This window comes from Nannospalax galili, unplaced genomic scaffold (genome assembly GCF_000622305.1).
Source record: "Nannospalax galili isolate Female #2095 unplaced genomic scaffold, S.galili_v1.0 scaffold221, whole genome shotgun sequence".
NCBI lineage: Eukaryota > Metazoa > Chordata > Mammalia > Rodentia > Spalacidae > Nannospalax > Nannospalax galili.
Window position 1 is genome coordinate 1,079,235 of NW_008344592.1, and position 10,257 is coordinate 1,089,491.

Here is a 10,257-nt window from a genome sequence, read left to right on the forward strand (position 1 = left end):
CGGGCCGGGGCCTAGGCGGAGCTGCGAGCGAGCTGAGCGGTCGGCGGCGCAGCACGGAGGCCAAGCGGGCCGAGGCGGCCGAGCGTCCGGCGCAGGTGAGCGCGCGGGGGTGGCGCGGGGCTAGACCCGCATCCGAGGCTAGACCCCGGTCCGGGCGGACCCCAGGACAGACCGGAGCCCGGCGGCGGCGCAGCGCCTGGGAACCCGGCCGGGTGTCCTGGACCCTCCGACGGGCCTGGAGCCAACCCGGGCCGGACCCTCGGCTCCTCCCGGCCCTTCCCCTGCCCGCGCTGCTGGGGCGCAGGAGCCCCTTCCGGGCCCTCCATCAGCAGGCGGCGGGGGCGGGGGGGGCGGCATCCTCCCGGGCTGCAGCACCCCTGCCTTCAGCCCGCCTGCGCCCGCGCCCCCTTCCCGGGCTCTCCCAGGGACCCGGCATCCCGGGAAGGGGCGGGCGACCCCGCGCCGCATCGCCCCACGCGCGCTCGCGGGCCGGGGAGGGGTTGGGCGACCCTGGCACCTTGACTGGGGGGGGGCGCTCACATGGCCACCGGAGGCCCCCACGTGCGACGCCCCGCGGGAAAGGGGGTTCGCGTGCGGAGCTGGAGGGTGGACCAGGTGGCTGCGGAGGCCAGCTGGGTCCAGATGTGCTGGGCCTGCTAGAATGGGACATGTGCTTCCTGGGCAAGTGATGGCCCCCGGGCCTCTTTGGGCCGAGCCTACTGACTCGAATTCCCCTTCCAGCCCTCCATCCATCTCCTTTCTCGCGTTCCTCCACGCTGCCTGTGTTGCGGAGAGGGACTGTCACAGACTGTTGATGTTGTGGGTGAAAAAAATGAAATGGGGGAGGGGTGGTGGGTTGGTGAAGGCCAGTTGTCAGGGATGGAGGTGCCCCAAGGATGGGGAGCCCCAAGCTTGGACGGCCGTGCTGATGGGGGGAGGGTTCCCAGCACCTCCACCTGCTTCAAAGTAGGGATGACAAAGGGGGAGGGGGCCGCAGTCCCCAGTCCTAAGGAGGCTGGACTGCCCGCTTCTACCCGTGGCACCTCCTGCGCGGTGGGGGAGGGTTCCGGGTCCCTGGGCTTCTGTGCCTTCACCTGGAGGAGGGCACTGTTTTCTGCAAGCATAGAGGTGATGGGAAGCGGTTGCACAGGACCATGTCAGGGTACCTTTTGGAGCAGTCTGTAGAATTCTGTCCCTCCTCAGGTGGCCACCTCTCCCTTATATTCCCACTACAGTACTACAAGGAACTGTGGGCTGCCTGGTCCAAGTGTGGCTCAAGGGGCCCGAGTGAGACTGTTGAGGGCAGCCGGACTGGGTGGGGCCACAGAGCTGGTGGTGGAGGGGAGTGTTAGCGGCCCCAGAGCTGGCCGCTTAACAAGCAGCTCTGAGCATGTTCCCTGTAGCTTCTGAAAACACTGGCTGTGCACATGGGCCAGGCGTGTGTGCTGTCTAGGGGCAGAGGGGTGGGATGAGGCCCCTAGGTCCTCCTGGAGTTGGGGATTGGCTGGTGTGCCTTGAGTGGTGTTCATGGAACCCTCATCCAGTTAGGCTAGGTAGGGCAGGGCTGGGAGCCTGGGGAGGTGGGCAGGGCCCAGACTGAAGAAAGTGTGGGGTAGATGTGGCCTGATGGCTGACTGAGTTAGGAACCCAGGAAGCATCCTGCTGGTGTCAGCCTGATGAGCTGCAGGTTTGAGGGCTGTGCCCCCAGCGGGTGCTAGGCTGCTTGGCAGCTGAGCTTGGTGTTTTGAAGGAAGGCTGCGCAGTACTTGGGAGCTGAGGATGGAACGTGTACTTTGGAGCTTCCAGAGGACTCAGTGGCGTATCTAGTGGATCAGGGGCACCCACTGGCATCTTGTTAAGAGTTTTGTGCAGCACATAGGCTGCTGGCTTCATAAATGCCAGTGTATCTACAAACTGAGGGATGGTGTCCAGAGCACTTTATGTGATAGGGAGCAGGTGATCTGTATCCTCCCATACAGCTGTGATTGATGGAGATACATTCATTTTGAAAAAAAAGCATTTAAAAATAGCATTCTCGGACTCCAGTGCACTTAAAACATTTCCATTTAAGAATTCTGAAATGTGAATGAATAAAATCTGAATTCAGATTTTCTTTTTTTAGAAAGCACATAGTTGGTAGTCAATAAATGCCCACAACTCTCAGGAGAAAGTCCAGCCTCCTTCCCACAGCAGGCAGCTACCTCTAGAGCTGTGTCTTCTTCCTCACCCCCTCTCACTTTGGCTCTGGTCTCCCTGGCCTGCTTTCAGTTCCTGGAACAGGCCTCATTCAGGTTCCCTCCAGCCTCAGGGTCTTTGAACATGCTGGGTCCCCTGCCTGACACCCTCTCCCCTTTTTCCTATTTACTGTTTATGGGTTAGGTTTCAACCTAAGTGTTACTTCCAGAAGTAAACCTTCCTTGATGGCCAGGCCACGCTTTGTCCCTGTCAACAGCTCCACAGCCCCAAGACCTCTACCGTTATACTACCTCCCTCACAGTTCTGTATTGCACATGTCTTGGTGTGATTGATGTGAGAGAGGCAGGATCATACCTTCATGCCAGTCTCCCTGTCCTGAGGACTGGTCTTGGCTGGCTGGGAGAACTCAGCCCTTTTCCATGGTTTGAATGAGTGGGTGAGTGTGAACTGGACCATTCTGAGTAGAGGGCTGGATGGCGGGCATGGTGGAGACTTGGACAGGCCCAGTCGCCCATATAACTGTCCCTGTGTGTTCCTGCCTCCAGCTGGCTCTGCATACCCAGAGGCATTTGGTACACATGTAGGAGTTACAGGATTGTGGCCTCTGAGATTCCAGTATGTCCGAGGGAGCCCAGAGGCTCTGGCAGAGGTCAAGGCCATGCTTGGGGTAGGCCCATGTGCGTGCCCCTACATGTCAGGCACCTGTTTCTGCATCCATTCACGTGTCTATATCAACTGCCTACCTAGTCACCCCTTGTTTGCACTCACAGGCTTCTGGCTTGGCTTGTCCCTCCAGTTCCTTGTCCCCCATTCCTTCTTAGGGCCACTAATATTTACTGCTTCACTGTGCTAGGCTGAGGAACATAGAATCAAGCCAGTTGAGACCTGCTCTATAAAGCACAGCCCTTCCTATACCAAGGACCAGCGTTATGTGGTGCTGGAAGCACATCCCAGTGGATACGCGCTTGATCTGGGTTTGGAGGCCTCAGGGACTTGGGTGGATAGGGAATGGAAGAACAGGATCCTGCTGGCTGAGGACCTCATAGGCATTCATAATGACAGGAAGGCAACTGGGTGAACTTAGGGACAAGTACCCTGATAAGAGAGGTAGCTTTCCTGAGTGGGCCTCAGGGACATTGGTCTTGAAGGTGGACAGTGTGTTGTCTTGGTTGGGTGGCCAGGACCCTACTGCTCACTCGCCTTGTATCTTAATGCAAGTATGTCCTTTTACTATACCTCCAGCCTTAGGCTTGATGAGCTCAAGAACCTGCCGCCTTCCACTGTGTGGAGTGTGGACTCTCACAGTCATGAGAGGAGGTTGTGAAAGCCCTACTTCTGTGGCACCAGGGGGATGTCATAGGACAGGGCCTGTTTTGCTCTGATGAGGTTGGAGGACTGTGTGTGTATGAGCCCAGGGGTGTGGTATGTGGAGTGCTAGGACTCAGTAGTTTTCTTCTGGCCACTAAAGAGGTGGCAGGGGCTGGCTTGGGTAGAGCCCATCCTGTTATATGAACTCTCACTGGACACCTTTTAAGAAAGGCTGTCACTGAGGAGGAGCCTTAGTGTGGGGGTGTGGGGCTCCAAAGATAAGTGTGTCCTTGCTTCCTTGGGTACTTGTGGGTGGGTCTTTGAGCCTCACATGACTACTTTATTTTTTATGTTCATTTTGTGTGTATGAGTGTTATGCCTGGATGTATGTGCAGTGCCCTTGGAGGTCAGAAGAGGGCGTTGGATCTACTGGAACTGTAGTTAGCTGCCATCTGGGTGCAGGCATTCGAACTCAGTTATCTGCAAGAACAACCACTGCTCTTAACTGCTGAGCCATCTCTCCAACCCTCACATGACTACTTTTGTTGTGGCCTCTGGGAAAGTGTTGCCAGTTTTGTTTGGCTCTGTGACTCTAGGCCAAAACTGAAGCCTTTAGGGTACATTCAGCACTCTACAATTTGCAGGCCACATTTAATCCCCACATTTTCTAACCATCCCTTAGGGTAGGAATGAGGAGATGTGTTTGACAGATGAAGAAACTGAGGTTCAAGGGCTGTCCAAGGTTACTCAGAGGCTGGAGGGTGGACCCACAGGCCAGAAACCCTAGTTACCGGACCCTAGGAGGTGGCCATCATGTCAGGGCCTCTCTCCAGTGGATGGCACATCACTTCCTGAGCCTAGGATCAGCCCGGATCCTTCTGTGCTGGGTTTCGCAACGCCTCCTCCCCGCCGAGCTGTCTGACGTGGCCTTTTCAAAAACCCAAAATGAATGGAAGCACATTTTGTTTGGAGAATTTTGCTACACCCCTCACTAGGGCTGGTTGCAAAACCAGGCTTGGGGATTCCTGCTGATGTTGATGATGATAATAATAATAGCAGCTGTTATTTGGAGCTGACAGTTTTTTTCTAAATCCATCCACTTGACAAAGTGTCATTGACCATCTTCTAAGACTAAGTATGGTGCTGCTGTTGTCTATTTTATTGAGCAGTGATTCCAAGCACCTTATATCTGCTTCAGTCTCTCCCACACCCTGTTGTTATTAGTCCCATTTTTACCCATGAGGAAGCTGGGCACAGAGCACTGTAGTAAGTGGTCCAAGGCCACACAGCTGGTGCCAAGGTTTGGATCCAAGTCAGTGAGTTTAGAGTCTCATTTCAGCCCCATCATCTGGGGATCCTGAAGTTCCCATTTGTTCAACAGCAAGTGATGGTGGTGGGGTATGAGTCTTGTGGGGATCAACTGTAGCAGGCCCCATTCCTAGCTCTGGGGAATCTGGTCATATACACTGGATGTGGGGCCCACCCTAGTGTGGGCAAGCCACCTCAAAGCACTCCTAGAATTCAAGGGCCACCATCAGTAGCCATGCCTCCCAGGCCCACTGTAGGGCCTATCTGAGCTCTGAATGCCATGGTCACCATGGCTTTATACCACGGGGGTTACTAGGGGAGGACTGTGACCCATCCTTCAGACTTTCTGGAGGTGTAGGGGGATGACATGGATGATAAGTGGCTACAACTACCAGCTGACTGAGGAGAGGAAATAAGATGTTTGGTCCCTGGGACCTATCAGTGAAGAGTAGCCTCCTTCTGAAATACAGTGCAGGAGGAGACAGTTGCAGGGTGCAGTGACCCATCCCTAGTAGCTGGCTTTACACACTGTCACAAGGACGCTTGGTGCTCTAGGGGTCATTGTGAGAAAACCCAGGATGGGGTCAGAGTCTATCTAATGATGTAGAAGTGGGACAGACACCCTGAGGCACAAATTAAGTGCCTCTCGTGTACCTGGGACTGCAGGGACCCCAGATGGGATCCGGAGATCATCCTGATTGGGGGGCAGTGTGCACTTCACCTCAAGGTTCAGACATTTTTCTCTCTACAGTGAGAGATGACAGACCCTTGGTGGGTTGCAGAGGCTTTTTCTTGGAAACTGTCAGGACTGTGCTGGCCATTTGAGAGACTGTAGGAGGACTGGAGAGTTATTTCTGCTTTGTCTCCTGGCTGAGGGTCTGTACCTCTCTGAGCTCCATCTCTTTTAGAGGATGCAGAAGTCCTCTGAGGCTTTTCAGCTCTCTGGAACTGCAGGGATAAACTGAGCTGGACTTCCCTCTGGGAGGTGTCAGGAGCCCTTGTGGTGTGTCCTCATCCTGACAGCTGCCTGGCTTCCCCACAACCCCCTGTCCCCCAGTCCCTGCCAGAGGGAGGGTGCCTTTCCTCCCACCCACTGTAGGCTGACTGGGTGCTGCAATGGTGACGTGGCTGGGGACTGGAGCACAGCTTGGAAACGGGGATCAGGTTTGCTAAAAACAAGGGAAAGGTTCTTCCTACCACCCCAGCACCCCAGCTGCCTGCCTGCTTGCCTCCCCCGGCTGCCACCAAGCCCAGCATCCTTAGCTCTGCCAGATCCCCGGGGGGCTGGAGCTTGCTGGAGGCTCAGAGTGCCAGGGCCTTGCTGGTCCCTGGGCTCCAGTGTCCTCCTTTGCTGAACAGTATGTGTTGTGGGGGGCTGGGCTCTGGGTCCTGCAGCTCTGTAATGATCACTCTCAGGGCTACCTGCCTGCAGCCTGACTGGGGTGGAGATGGCTTCCAGGCCCTCTGCCACTAGTGTTTTCTATATGTGTAGCCCACGTTGAGGGAACAGGGTGCTGCACTCATCTCTGTTTAGTATCTGAGGAAACTGGGACTGCACAGCTAGTGGATGGAGAAATAGAATTTGAACCCAGGTGTGTGTACAAGAGTCCAGGCTGAGCCTCAGCAAGAGGCCAGCTAGTGACTGACTGTGAGCCTCTGTGTCCTCTCTGGTTTCAGTTTCCCCTCTGTTTTTTGGGAGTTGAGGATGGCATGCCCCCCCCCCGCCATCTCCAGGTCCCACTGGCACTATGAGGATTTTCTGAGCTCTGTTGACCTCCAGCTCTGGAGCAGATGTGAGGTAGCAGGTGAGGAAGTCATCATCTCATGCTGGGGACATGCCACCGCTGAGGTGAGGGATTCCTAGAGGACTGGGCACTTGAGGCCTTTCAGGGCAGTGTGGAATGACAGAGGTAGAATAGCCCTGGGTGGCCTGGAGGTCCTGGCCAGCCCTGGGCCAGACCCACCTTGGCCTGTGTGTGGGTCTCACCTTCCTTCAGTTGGCCTGCCAGGCACTCTGGGAGAGTGCATTGTGGATGGGGAGGAGGGACTGCCTGGGTCCTTCCCATCTCCGTGTGTGTGTGTGTGTGTGTGTGTGTGTGTGTGTGTGTGTGTGGTCTGTGTAAGTGTGTGGTATATGTATAGTTACTATGTGTGTTATGTGTGTGTGTGTGTGTGTGTGTGTGTGTGTGATACCTGTGTCTGGAGGGTGGAAGGTTTGTGTAGAACATGTATGTGGTGTGTGGGGAGGCATATGTAGTATGCATATTATATATATCTGTGGTGTATGTAGTATATATGTGTGGTTTGTTTATGTGTGGTTTGTCAGGAGATATATGGCATGTATGTATGGTATGTATGTGTGTGGTATGTGTGGAATATTTATATGGTGTGGAGTTGTGTGTGGTATGTATGTATGGTATATGTATGATGTATTGGGAGGTATGTGGTATGTATGTATGGTGCGTGGTATGAGTGGTGTTCTAGTTTGTTTCTTCATTGTTGTGACAAAATACTCTAACCAATACCAGCTTGGGGAGGAAAGGGTTTATTTGGCTTACATTTCCTGGGTCATAGTTCATCAGGGAGCCCAAGGTAGGAACTCAGGGCAGGAACCTGGAGGCAGGAGCTGGATGGAGCACAGGCCATGGAGGAACACTGCTTAGTGGCTTGCTCCCCTGGCCCCTGCTCAGCATGCTTTCTTATGCAACACAGGCCCAACTGCCCTTGGGTGGCACCACCCACAGAGTGCTGGGCCCTCCCACATCATTCAACAATCAATAATCAAGAAGATGCCCCACAGACATGGCCACAGGCCAGTCCAATGGAGGCAATTCCCCAGTTGAGGCTCCCTCTACCTAGGTGTGTCAAGTTGACACTAAAGCTATCCAGCACAAGTAGTATGCATGTTGTATGGGGAGGTGTGTGTGGAATATATGCCTAGTATATGGTGTGAGGAAGTATATGTGGTATGTATATATGGTATATATGTGAATGGTGTATGGAGAGGTGTGTGTGTGGTATGTATGGAGTATATGGTATGTGAGGAGGTGTATGTGGTATATATGTATGGTGTGTGGGGAGATGTGTGGTATGTGTATATGTTATATTTGTGTGGTGTGTGGAGAGGTATGTATAGTATGTGTGGTGTACATGTTGTGTGGGGAGATGTCTGTGTGGTATATGTGGGGTGCATATCTGTGCCCTATGTCAGTGGGGGATACTATGTGTGTCAGGTGTGTATGAGAGACATTGCCCCACTTGGGCCAGGATTTTTGTATACTGTCAGATGCTTTTAACACTGAGACAGAGATAATGTGGACCCTGCCATCCCTCAGGGCTAACCTTCTCTACGTCTCTTTCTTGTGAGTATTCATTCAGCAAATACATGTCAAGTGCCTGCTCTGCCCTGAGCAGATGCTGGGTGTACATAGTAAGCAAGTGGCTGGTCCCAGCCCCGCAGACTCCATGATCCTCTGGGGAGGCCTGCAGTCATTATATAACCTCCCGGATGAATGTAAACTCTTGGCTGTGACAGGCGCTGCTACCACGCAGAGCACCATAGCTAGTGTTGGGGTCAGATGGTCTGCCCCGAGGGTGACCTGGGGCTACTTCTTGATGCTGGGAAGGCTGTACAGACCCCTGGGGTGGATCATAGCCTGAAGAGAGCAAGGAGGGACTTGGTGTGAATTTGTCAGGGCTGGGCCACATGGTCTTATTTACCACAGAGCAGACTGCTTCTGCTGACAGATGAGGACACTGAGGGGTGAACCATCTGCCCAGCTATGACTGGAAACTTGGTAGAAGTTGACTGGGTCTCTGAGGGAATGTGTCCTGGCTGTAGCCAGTGGAGCACTTGGCCACCACTGAGTCTGCTCCAGACATTTGAGAAGCTTTATTAAAGTCCTGCAGAGAGCTAGGGTAAAGCCTGACTTCCTTCAGCCTCTAAGCTTGTCCCTCTGTGGATGTTTCTCACTGAAGGAAACTAGGGAGCTAGAGATGACTCCAGAGTAGGACGGGCCCACAGAACTCTGCTGGCTGGCCATTGCTAGTTTTCCCGGCACTGGCATGGAGTGTTGGCTGCCTGCCCACCTGCCAGGGCCAAGGCTGGAGCTGACCAACTTCTGCTGACCCATTCTGTACCTCCCTCTGCTGACGCCGGCCAGGGCATGGGCACAGGCAGTCGGCAGCCTGTGAGTAGACAGGGGTCACGTCACCATGGCCTATCCTAGCTTGAAATTTCCAGGAAGTGTTTGCAAGGCTGGGTTTGATAAATGACAGGGCCATTCCCAGAGGCCAGCAGGAAGACATCCTCCTATCTGGACCCCTTGTGGCCTGGGGTTCAGTAACAGAGGAACTTGGGCCCTTCCCCCAGCCCACATCCCCTTCTCAAGCATCTTTAAGGCCTTGGTCAATACACCTCCCAGACTTTTACCTGGTCTGCTTCTATGTCTCACCCTCTGGCAAGGCAACTGATTCAGGAACCACTTGGCAGCTTCTACCTGGGTAGGTCCAGAGCTCTCAGCAAGACAGTTGGTGTGCTCCATCACCTCTTTCTGTAGGCACCCAGACAGGAGTGGTTCCCAAGCACTGTGGAACCTAGTGGTGCATGCAGGTGCAGCTGTGAGGGGGAGGTGAAAGGGTGACCACCTTGGTGTGTCACGAGGCAGGTGCCACACAGCTGTCTGGGCAATATGTCCCTTTGTAGCCCTCTCTCTGCTCCTGTCTTAGCTCTGAGACCAGCATCCTTCACTAAAGACCAGTGCTTCACCTGGCCTGGTACTGTAGCCTTGAGGCTGGGGGGCTGGTTTCTGTCAAGCAAACCCAGACCTCAGAGCTGTCTTTTCAACTAGGAAAAAGCCATAGATAAAAGCCTAGAAGAGGAATGCATTTCTTCTTCCCCTTTCTCCTTTTCTTCTTTCTTGAGATTTCTTGAGTCAGTCTTGCTTTGTAGTTCAGACTGGCCTTGAACTTGCCATGTAGCTCAGGCTGGCCTGGAACGAAAGATCCTCCAGCCACACTCTCCCAGGGCTGGGATTAGAGGCTTATGCCTCCACACCCAGCTTCATTTCTGGTTCTTGTCCTTTAAGCCCTGGGAACACTGGGGTCTGTCTTATCCTATGGCTGGTGTAAGCTCACTCAACAAACACCCTTGTGTCAAGGACTATTTTAGGCAGGTTGGCCTAAAGGGTGACTATGACGAAAACTGTCTGAAGACAGACACGGGACACCTATAGCTTGGTGCTAGTGCACAGTAGGCTTTGAGGGTCAGATCTGTCAGTGTGTCTGTTCACCATCAAAAGGAGCAGCTGCACAGGCTAATGAGGTGGGCAGGGGTGTTCCTCTGGGAGAATAAGGGTCTTGAAAGAAGGGCCTGTTCCTGTCTAGGCCTAGGACCAGAGAAGCTGATTTCTCTCTCTCTCTCTCTCTCTCTCTCTCTCTCTCTCT

The 10,257-nt window shown here is 54.0% G+C and overlaps 1 protein-coding gene across 4 annotated transcripts in view; it reads left to right on the forward strand.

Moving 5' to 3' along the window:
- The window catches only part of Dlgap4 (DLG associated protein 4), a 197,692-nt gene continuing 187,435 nt past the window's right edge, over positions 1 to 10,257 (forward strand). For all 4 annotated transcript variants that reach the window (XM_017800033.2, XM_008840787.3, XM_017800031.2 and 1 more), the window contains exon 1: positions 1 to 95. The gene's annotated coding sequence lies outside the window, so the exon portion shown is untranslated. The remainder of the gene's footprint in view (positions 96 to 10,257) is intronic.